This window comes from Camelina sativa, chromosome 11 (genome assembly GCF_030686135.1).
Source record: "Camelina sativa cultivar CO46 ecotype springtype chromosome 11, ASM3068613v1".
Taxonomy (NCBI): domain Eukaryota; kingdom Viridiplantae; phylum Streptophyta; class Magnoliopsida; order Brassicales; family Brassicaceae; genus Camelina; species Camelina sativa.
In genome coordinates this window covers 9,399,286-9,410,763 of record NC_141890.1, presented here as the reverse complement: position 1 = coordinate 9,410,763, position 11,478 = coordinate 9,399,286, and the positions used below count along the sequence as shown (strand labels likewise).

The window sequence follows — 11,478 nt, the reverse complement described above, 5'->3', positions numbered from 1 at the left end:
AGAACACGATAGATTGAGATAGAATAAGACAAATACGATTAGTCTACAATAGAATTAAAAAAGAAGTCTAAAATCGAATTGAAAAAGAAGTCAACTTTCAGTTAAATAGAATATGAAACGGCGGCGAAGACGTTGCGGCAAAGATGAAGCGGCGGGGTTGAAGAATACAGAGTTCGGCGAGATCTGGTACAAAAACATTAAGCGAAGTAAGCAAAAATACAATCCGAAAGATAGAGATTTGAGTTTAACACAAAAAGAAATGGGAAAATCAACTGTTAGTAATAAGCAAAATAGATAAGCGGAGGAGGAAAGTTAACAAGAAAATGAGCAAGACAGAGTTAGAGATAACAATTATTGTTATCTCGGTGTTTAAGTTGTATAAAATTATAATAATTACCGAAAAATTATAAAGAACCCGATTAAAACCGGATTCCGCTTATCGGTAAACCAATTCCCGCTTATCGGTAAATTATTTTGAGATGAACACGCCAACCCTTAGTATATATGTCGTTTATGTTGTTTTGCAGAGTAGTAGAACTTTCCTTATTTGATCTTCTTGTATTCATATAAATAGAATGTAACTAGGTCAATATTTCTCTTAAGGAATGAGAAACACTCCTTCTCCTATTCTCATCTTGCCGTCTCTCTATTCTCTCCCTATACTCTAAATCTCTCATCTTCTTCTTCTCGAATTCTCTTCATTCTCACTCGTGATTAATTCTTACATGGTATCAGAGCAGTAACGCTCCTATTCTACAAAATCTCAGTCTGTTTTATTCCGCAACCAAATTCAGTTTGAAAATCTCTCATGGATCTCAACAAAACACTAATCATTTTCGGTCACACTCAAGGGTGGAAACTACTTGCTTTGGGAAAGGACTACAAAGACAGCGTTGTGTGGTCGTGGGCTTTGGAAGCACATTGAGAAGAATGAAGCTACAAAGGAGATCACGACTACCGAAGAAGGAAAGGAGATCGTGGCTTGTGATGGTGACAAATGGTTCCAAGAGAATCAAAGTGTCTTGGCTTTCATCCAAAACTCCTTGGATGCTCCGATCCTTGAGTCATACTCTTACTGCGAAACGGCTAAGGATCTTTGGGATACATTGAAAAATGTATTTGGAAATGTTTCAAACCTCAGCCGTGTGTTTGAGGTAAAGAGAGCCATCAACAACCTTAATCAAGAAGAGATGGAGTTCACCAAACATTTTGGGAAATTCAGATCTCTGTGGGCAGAGTTAGAGATGTTAAGACCTAAATCGGTGGATCCAGCAGTCCTAAACGAACGCCGTGAGCAAGATAAAGTGTTTGGTCTTCTCTTGACGTTAAACTCATCATACAATGATCTCATGAAGCACATCCTCCGGTCAGATAAACTCCCAAGTCTCGATGATGTGTGCAATCAAATTCAAAAGGAGCATGGCTCGATTGGTCTATTTAGAGCTAAAGGAGATCTTATCACTGCTAACAAAGGAGAGGTTGTTGTAGCAAACAAGGGGTACTAAAAAAATGATGGGAAGAACCGTGTCATATGTTACCATTGTAATAAGCCGGGTCATGTCAAGGATAAATGCTGGAACCTTCATCCTCATCTCCGACCAAGAAGTGTCAATCCAAAAGCAAACCAAGCATGTGGCTATGGTGAAGGTCAAGCTTAGGTGACGACTCACACCACTGAAGGTAATGGAGCAGCACTAGCAGCCTCCTCGGAGCTAGTGAGGAGGTCCGACCTCGATGCTCTCATAAAGGCTTTAAAAGAGTCTTCTGGTAATGCTTATCTCACTCGTAATGCTATAAAACCTCTTATTGTGGATTCTGGAGCTTCTCACCATATGATTAGTGATTCTAAGCTAATTAGTGATATCAAACCGACTTTAGGGAATGTGATCATAGCAAATGGAGATAAGATACTGATTAAGGGAGTTGGAAATTTAAATCTGTTTGATAGAACATCTAAAGCGTTTTATATGCCTCGTTTCATATCAAATTTGTTATATGTTAAGAAGGTAACTAATGATCTTAATTGTTATGCAATTTTTGGTCCTAATGATGTATTTTTTCAGGATATTGAAACAAGAAAAGTTCTTGGCAAAGGAAGCACTAAAGATGATCTTTATGTGCTTGAGGATTCGAATCTCACCACTGCTTTATCTTCTTGTTTTAAATCAATAATCGATGAGACAAATGGTTCAATTTGGCATGCTAGACTTGGTCATCCACATTTTCGTGCATTACAACTACCTTTACCTAGTTTTTCTTTTAAAAATAATGAATGTGAAGCTTGCATTCTTGGTAAACATTGCAAAAGAGTTTTGCCCAACTCTTCTACTATGTATCAGAATTGTTTTGATTTAATTCATTCTGATGTTTGGATATCACCATGCTTGTCTCGTGAAAATCAGAAATATTTTGTTACTTTCATTGATGAAAAATCAAAATATACTTGGTTAACCTTGCTTCCATCTAAGGATAGAGTTCTTGAGGCTCAACTTCCAGAATTATGTGACTAACCAATTTAATGCTAAGATAAAGATTTTGAGATCAGATAATGGTGGGGAGTACACAAGTCATATGTTCAAACAACATCTAGCCAAACATAGGATTGTACACCAAACAAGTTGTCCTTACACGCCACAACAAAATGGTGTAGCTGAAAGTAAGAATAGACACCTTATGGAGGTTGCCCGGTCGATGATGTTCCACGGAAATGTACTAAAGAAGTTCTGGGGAGATGCAGTTGTTACGGCTTGCTATCTAATCAATCGAACTCCAACAAAAATACTGGGTGATATCTCTCCATTTGAAGTGCTTAACAAAATTAAATCATCTATTAATCACTTACGTGTGTTTGGCTGTATATGTTATGTCCTAAAACCAGGTGAGCAACGTGATAAACTCGATGCTAAGAGTGTCAAGAGCATGTTCATTGGATATTCAACTACATAGAAGGGATATAAATGCTATGAACCAGAAGCTAGAAGAGTCTTGGTGTCAAGGGATGTAAAATTCTTAGAATCCAAGGGGTTCTATGATGAAAAGAATTTGGAAGACTTGAAAGATCTCTCCTGTTCACAATCCGACAAAGCAAACAATCTTCGAATTCTGCTAGAGAGGCTTGGGGTTACAAATAATCAGCCTTCACCATCACCTTATGTCCATAATCAACCTCCACCATCACCTTTGGTCAACACACCACCAATTACATCTGACAATGAACCGATTGAGCTGCATCACCCGGACTCGACAAGTGAGGACGTGAGCATTTCACCAGTAGAACCTGGTCTACAACATCAAGCCGAGGATGACATTGATAACAATAAGGAAACTCTCAACTCTCTTGGTACTGACAAGAGTGAGGAATCTACATCAGCTGATGATCTTACCTCTAAAGGAGAAGAAGCTGAAATTGAAGAGGATCAATGTGGAGACCGATATTATACCACTCCGTAGAAGTGAGCGTCTCAAGTTTCCTGCATCAAACTGGAAAAATACTCGAGTCTACTACAATAGTCAGGCCGTGGCTCACCCTATACAAGCAGTCTGCACTCTTGCACACCTTCCTATCGAACATCAAGTCTTTCTTATTCAAATAGACCAACATTGGATCCCACAGAGAGTTATGAGGAAGCTTAAGAACACAAAGTTTGGAGGGATGCTGTGGGAGATGAAACTAATGCTATGGTAAAGAATCATACATGGGATGAAGCTGATTTGCCAAAGGGGAAGAAAGCCGTGACATCTCGGTGGATATTTACTATCAAGTACAAGAGTGATGGGGGGATAGAAAGACATAAAGCCAGGCTTGTAGCTAGAGGATTCACCCAAATCTATGGAGAAGACTACCTTGAGACATTCGCACCAGTTGCCAAACTCCACACGGTAAGAGTAGTTCTTTCACTAGCGGTTAACCTCTCTTGGGAATTGTGGCAGATGGATGTGAAGAATGCGTTTCTACAAGGAGAACTCGAGGATGAGGTGTAAATGAGACCACCACCGGGCCTTGAAGACACTATCGGACCTGGAAAGGTGTTTAAACTCAGGAAAGCCATCTACGGTCTAAAACAATCACCAAGGGCTTGGTATCACAAACTAAGCTCAACACTCCTTGATAAAGGCTTTAGAAGATCAGAGGCTGATCACACATTGTTCACATATCCAAGCCAAAGAGGTATTATTGTCATTCTTATATATGTTGATGATATTATCATCTCTGGGAATGACAAGGTAGGCATTCAAGATACCAAACAGTACCTTAAATCTGTATTTGATATTAAAGATCTTGGAGAACTAAAGTACTTTCTTGGGATAGAAGTGTGTCGTTCGGAAGGACTCTTCTTATCACAAAGAAAGTACACACTTGATCTGTTAAAAGATGTAGGTAAGCTTGGATCAAGACCTGTTGAAACACCACTCGAAGAAAACTACAAGTCAAAACGTAAGGGGGAGTCTGATGAAGCTCTGTTTGAAGATGTAAAACAGTATCGACGGTTGGTAGGTAAGCTCATTTATCTCACCATAACTCGACCTGATATATGTTTTGCTGTGAACCAGGTAAGCCAACATATGCAAAAGCCAACAATAGATCATTGGGAGATGGTGAGCCGCATACTCAAGAATCTCAAAGGAGCTCCTGGTCAAGGCATTTGGATGGGATGTAACAAAAATACGGAGCTTGTAGAATATTGTGATGCAGATTATGCTGGAGATCGTAAAGATAGACGCTCAACAACCGGTTATTGTACGTTTGTGGGAGGAAACCTTGTCACTTGGAAGAGTAAAAAGCAAAAGGTGGTCTCTCTCTCAAGTGCTGAATTAGAATACAGGGCAATGAGGAAGCTCACAACTGAACTAATGTGGCTCAAAGCTCTCTTAAAGGACCTAGGCATCAACACTCCAAAACCGATCACAATGCACTGTGATAATGAAGCTGCCATTCACATTGCAACCAACTCAGTATTTCATGAAAGGACCAAACACATAGAAGTGGATTGTCACAAAGTCAGGGAACAAGTTCAACTTGGAGTGATCCTACCATGCCACACTGAGAGTTCTGAACAATTGGCGGACATCTTCACCAAAGCAGCAAGTTCAAAGGTTTATGAGTATATACACTCCAAACTCGGGCTCATGGATCTAACTAGGCCGCAAGTGAAGACCCTAAACTACTGACCCCATACTCTTTTTCCTTAGTGTGTTTTTGTCCCAAATGGGTTTTATACACTAAGGTTTTTTTAATGAGGTGGGTGTTCATAGTTCCAAGCTCAACTGTTTCTCATACGGTTAAGCTTGAGGGGGAGTATTGAGATGAACACGCCAACCCTTAGTATATATGTCGTTTATGTTGTTTTGTAGAGTATTAGAACTTTCCTTATTTGATCTTCTTGTATGCATATAAATAGAATGTAACTAGGTCAATATTTCTCTTAAGGAATGAGAAACACTCCTTCTCCTATTCTCATCTCGCCGTCTCTCTGTTCTCTCCCTATACTCTAAATCTCTCATCTTCTTCTTCTCGAGTTCTCTTCATTCTCACTCGTGATTAATTCTTACAAATTAAACATATATATATTACCGCCAACTAACGTCAAATCAATTTATACCTTGTAATGATGATGTTGACGACTTCTCTGGCAGACTTCTCCACGGGCCACTGAACCGTCTGCAAATCCATCAAATCAAATTAATATTTGTACTGTTTATGCTGTAGACTTATCAAGAAGACTTCTTCCTGGGAAACTGAAACGTGATTTAAACTGCAAATCTATCTAATCAACCAGATTAATACATCGTTAACTTCGATGAACGAGTTTCTATGGTATATGTTCACTTTATAAGCGTGAAGTGAAGTTGAATAGAAACTAATTACCCAACCGTGATAGAATTCTACACTTATAAGTTAAATAAAACAAACTGATATAGAGAAAGTTTCTATTATTACCCAACCGTGAACAGTTCCTCATGGTTGTGATGATTTATATTGACTGTTCCAATGAAACTGAAAGACTTTCAATCACCAATTCTCTGTCGTGAAGATGAACTACGTACTATTTTTTAAGAGAAAATAAATGATTTACTGATAACTTTTTTGGTTGTAGTTTTAAAATAATCACAAGGCCCAGGGTTTGGGTTATATATACGAGACGAAGAGGCTGCAATAAACAGTTACATATAATTAATTAATAACGCAAACCGTCGCGTCGTAAATCATTAACGAGCAGACTTCATTCCCTGACTTCTTTACACAGATTAAGGAGTAGACTTCATAATCTTAATTTTTCGACAATATCTAAACGGTAGAAGTCTATTGTAAAAGTCAACTATTGAAGACAACGAAGACGTCCAAATATTACAGAAACTGAAGCAAGTTCACAGATTACAGACAGAAATATGTCATTCAAACAAACAGACACGATAAAGAAAGGTTCACAGATTTTACAACTTAATTGAAAGATCTATCTACGAAACCAAAGAGATTAATATAACAATGAGGATTATACCGGCGATTAAGACATTCTCGACCACCCCACGTACACGACGAACTGATATGTATATATTTTACACACTTTCATCATGCATTTCTCATTCATTTTGTTCTCTTAACTCATTGTTTTGCATTGTTTTTCGTCTCTTTTGCATAATATGCATATTTAGGTAGTCTTCGCATTGGTTTTGCATGCATCTTGCATATTGGTATTATTTCAGATGTTTTAGGAGATGTCCAAACCATCAAGAGCAAACAGAGAGCAGGAGAGCAGTCCAGCGACTCGATCTACACTACCCAGCGCGACCCAACCTTCCAAGTCTTTGATCGAGTCGAGTGAAGATTTTACTTTGGGATACAGCCTTTGACGTCTTCATTAAAGTTGTAGAGAATTGAGTCATTTTTCCAATACCGTTGATTTCAAGCCAATCGGAGGCATGGTTCAAACGTTATCACCGTTTTAGTGGATGCACGTACATTCTGAACTCCGACTTGATCGACACTCCCACGATACGACTCGATCGACGCTTTTAAACTGACGTCCTGGTTTTGTTCTGAAGACGCATCCGAGAAGGGTTCCCGAACCGACGTTCTATATTGTCGTTTTACGTTTTAGGGATTTCCATGTTTTACTATAAATACGTTTTGTTAAGTTTTGACGGAGACATTCTTTTATCTCGTTTTTTTTGTTTTCTTTTCCCTTAGGTTTACCGAGCCACCTAAAACGCTTGAGACTTTGTAATCCAGATAGCTTTGATTTTATTGAGATTTTGCATTTTATTTCTTCTACAAAGTTGTTCATTTCATTTTTGTCTATCTGATGATGCTTGATTCTACATTTTCTGAGATTGTATCCTTGATGATGATTTCTAGATCTGAGTAGTGTGATAGTTCTTGAGGATGGGATAGATTAGGTGGAAGATCTTAGTATGTAGGTGTTTAAGTTTAGATTCGTGTGATTCCCTTCTGGACTAGAGTTAGAAATCATAGTTTCTCTCTGATCAATTGGAACTATGTCTTATACATTTCGACACCCAAAAGGTGTTCGATGAAATGTCTGACCAACTAGTGCCAGAGACTTACATTCCTAGCCTAAGAGATTAGTTGTCTAGGGTGTTTGTTGACGTGAATGAACTTGTTTGTCATGCCTGCTTGATCATGTTTCTCTAGCGAGAGCTAGGTTTGGAAGTGTTTGAGTTTGAGTAGCTTCTGTCAAGAGATTGGATTAGCTAAGTCGTGATGTTCATTGTTTAGGGATAGCTTGCTTGTGGCATGTTAAACACTCTGTAGATTAAGAGACTCCACCGACATCAATTACTCCCATCCTTAGGACTTCTATCTTATCTGATTGTTTCTGCATCTTTAAGCTTGTTCTTTATTTCTGTTCCAATAGCTTGCTCATTTGTCTCTGCTCGTTTAGCTTGTTTTTGCTCTCTTAAGTTATTGCATTTTAGCTCTTGTTCTGCAAACTCGTTTTGTTCTTGCATCTTGTTCACTCTAGGTTGTTAGACAAAAACTCATTTTGAATCTGGCTTAACTTGTGACTGCTTGATTGCATCTCGATTGTTAGTAAAGTTTCCCATTTGGATTGACACCTTCTGTACTACAACTGCATAAGGTTAATTGAGACCTGCTAGGATAGACAAAAAAACCTTAGTACCAATTTGGCGTCGTTGCCATTTGGGATTCGTTTTGCTACATTTACGATTTCAAGTTTGCAAGATTAAGTTCTTTTACACTTATCATTCTGAGTATTGACTTGTTTTGGTTGTCTGCTTGTTTGTTTTGCATCTCAGGAACCTGTTGATTGCAACGTTGCATGCACACCAGATCAAGAGGACATCAGAACCTCCTTCCTGCTATCGACAATATCAACCGGTTACAAAGACCACGACAAGCTCGTCAACTCACTGATCACCCCACACCCGTCACAATGGAACAACCGAATGGACCACATCCGGGACCGCAAAGCATTGGTGTTGGGGATGCACCGAACACTCATACTCAGCATGCTGGAATCGTCCCTCCCGCCGTGCAGAACAACAACTTCAAAATCAAGAGTGGTCTTATCTCCATGATCCAAGGAAACAAGTTTCACGGGTTGCCTATGGAGGTAACACTCGACCACTTGGACGAGTTCGACCGTCTGTGCAGTCTCACCAAGATCAATGGCGTGAGTGAGGATGGTTACAAGTTGCGCCTCTTCCCATTCTCGATGGGAGACAAGGCTCATCAATGGGAGAAAAACCTTCCCAAGGGATCAATGACCACCTGGGAGGGTTGCAAGAAAGCATTCTTGGCCAAGTTTTTCTCCAACTCCAGAACAGCACGTCTCAGGAATGATATTTCCAGCTTCACTCAGAAGAGCTCAGAATCATTCTGTGTAGCCTGGAAGCGTTTCAAGAGTTACCATAGCCAGTGTCCACACCATGGTTTCAAGAACGAATCACTGTTGAGCACTCTCTACCGTGGTGTACTACCAAAGATTCGTATGCTTCTTGACACTGCTTTTAATGGTAATTTCCTGAACCGCGCAGTTCACGGCGACGCTGGGTCTGAAGACAAGTACAAGAAGGACCTCAAAAATGTCAATGAGAAGCTTGACCGTATCCTGCTAAGCCAGCAGAGGAGCGTCCACTTTGTAGCTGAGGATGACCCTTTCCAAGTTCCAGATGGGGAGGGCGAGCAGACTGAGGAGATCAGTTATGTTCAGAATCAGGGTGGATACAACAAAGGTTACAACCCCTACAAGACGAACCCTAATTTGTCTTACCGAAGTACCAATGTTGCTAAACCACAAGATCAGGTGTACCCGCCTCAACAACAACAACAAGGTCAACAAAAACCTTTTGTGCCTTACAATCCGGGATTCGCTCCAAAACAACAGTTCCAATAGGGTTACCAAGCTCCTTCAGGACCACCGCCATGATTCCGCCCTCAACCAGTTCAGCCTACTACATCCCCAGATCAAGAAATGAAGCAAATGATGCAACAACTTCTTCAAGGTCAAGCTAGCGGTTCTATGAACACTGCTAAGAAGTTTGCTGACCTTAGTCAGAAGATGGAATGTTCCTACAATGACCTGAACATCAAATTTGAAGCTCTGAACTCAAAGATAAGGTATATGGAAGGCCAATCTGCTTCTACTTCTGCACCAAATTCTGGCCAATTCCCAGGGAAAGCCGTTCAGAACCCCAAGGAGTTTGCAAATGCAATTACGCTGAGAAGTGGGAAAACATTGCCTCCTAGACGGGGAGTTCCGGACGTCACTGAGGACAGTGAGGAATTAGATGGGGAGGCTTTTGTTCAGGATGAGGCTCACATGGAGAACCCAGTCGAAGCAGCCAAGGACCTGGTTAAACCAGTGAAGAAGTCCGAATCTGAAGCTGTTAAGGAACAGGTCGTTTCTGAAGATAAACCTGTGAGATTCATCCCTCCACCATACAAGCCTCCTCTACCATTCCCAGTGAGGTTCAAGAAGCAGCTTACTGAAAAGTACAAAGCCTTATTCGAAAAACAAGTCAAGGAGATTGAGTTGAGGATGCCATTGCTGGATGCATTCACACTTGTTCCTCACTACCAGAAATTCCTCAAGGACTTAGTGATGGAGAGATCAAAAGAAGTTCAAGGCATGGTGGTACTAAGTCTTGAGTGCAGTGCAATCATCTAGAAGAAGATTGTACCCAAGAAGCTCAAAGATCCTGGATCATTCACTCTACCTTGCTCCCTTGGACCTATATCTTTTGACAGGTGCCTTTGTGATCTTGGCGCTTCAGTTAATCTGATGCCACTCTCTGTTGCTACGAGGTTGGGTTTCACAAGGTTTAAGGGATGCGACATATCTCTCATCCTTGCAGATAGATCAGTGAGACTTCTAAATGGTGTGTTAGAAGACTTACCTATCAGGATCAGAGACGTGGAAGTGCCAAGCGACTTGGTGGTTCTGGAGATGGATGAAGAACCGAAAGATCCTCTGAGCTTAGGAAGACTGTTCCTGGCGACTGCTGGAGCCATCATTGATGTCAGAAATGGCAAGATTGATCTCAACTTGGGCGATGACTTCATTATGAAGTTTGACATCAAGGATACTTTGAAGAAGCCAACAATAGGAGAAAAAGTCTTCTACATTGAAGATATGGATAAGTTGGCTGATGAGTTGTTGGAGGAACTAGCTGAGGAGGATACTCTCAAAACTGCTCTAACCAAGGATAGAGAAGAAGGGTTCCTGCATGAGAAGACCACTTATTACAAGAATCTGCTAGACTCCCACAGAGAAACAGAAGGACAAGAGGAGTTCGAGCAGCTATCTGACACAGAGGAGGTATGTGTAGTTGAGACAGAGAGTTCAGAACGTAAAATCTCCCACTCGACCGACGTCAAGACTCGACTCGACTCACCAACGTCTCACTCGATCGAGGCACCGATCGAGTCGCACCCCCGCCGCTCGACCGTCACCTCTCCAGACTCCCACGCAGACGACTTATCGGAACTGAAGGCTCCAAAGGTAGAACTCAAAACTCTCCCTTCTGGGCTCAGGTACGTTTTTCTGGGAACCAATTCTACTTATCCTGTCATAGTGAATGCTAGGTTGAGTGATGATAAATTGGGGTTGCTGGTAACTGAGCTTAAGAAGTATAGAAAGGCTATAGGTTATTCCTTAGATGATATCAAGGGAATCTCACCTAGTCTTTGCACACATAGGATCAATCCTGAAAATGAGTCTTATGCTAGCATTGAACCCCAAAGGAGATTGAACCCTAACCTGAAGGAAGTAGTATAGAAAGAAATCTTAAAACTGCTTGATGCTGGAGTTATCTATCCTATCTCTGATAGTACTTGGGTATCTCCAATGCACTGTGTACCTAAGAAGGAAGGCATAACTGTGATCAAAAACGAAAAAAAAGAGTTAATCCCAAATAGAACCATCACAGGACATAGGATGTGCATTGATTATAGGAAGTTGAATGTTGTTTCTAGGAAAGATCATTTTCCTCTCC

General features: G+C 40.5%; 1 non-coding gene across 1 annotated transcript; it reads right to left on the bottom strand.

Annotated features, from left to right (window-relative positions):
• Positions 1-8,810: 8,810 nt before the first annotated feature.
• Positions 8,811-8,917, bottom strand: LOC147933796 (small nucleolar RNA R71). Its single transcript, XR_015573409.1, has one exon. It is a non-coding gene; the product is annotated as a small nucleolar RNA R71 (small nucleolar RNA).
• Between the last annotated feature and the right edge of the window lie 2,561 nt (positions 8,918-11,478).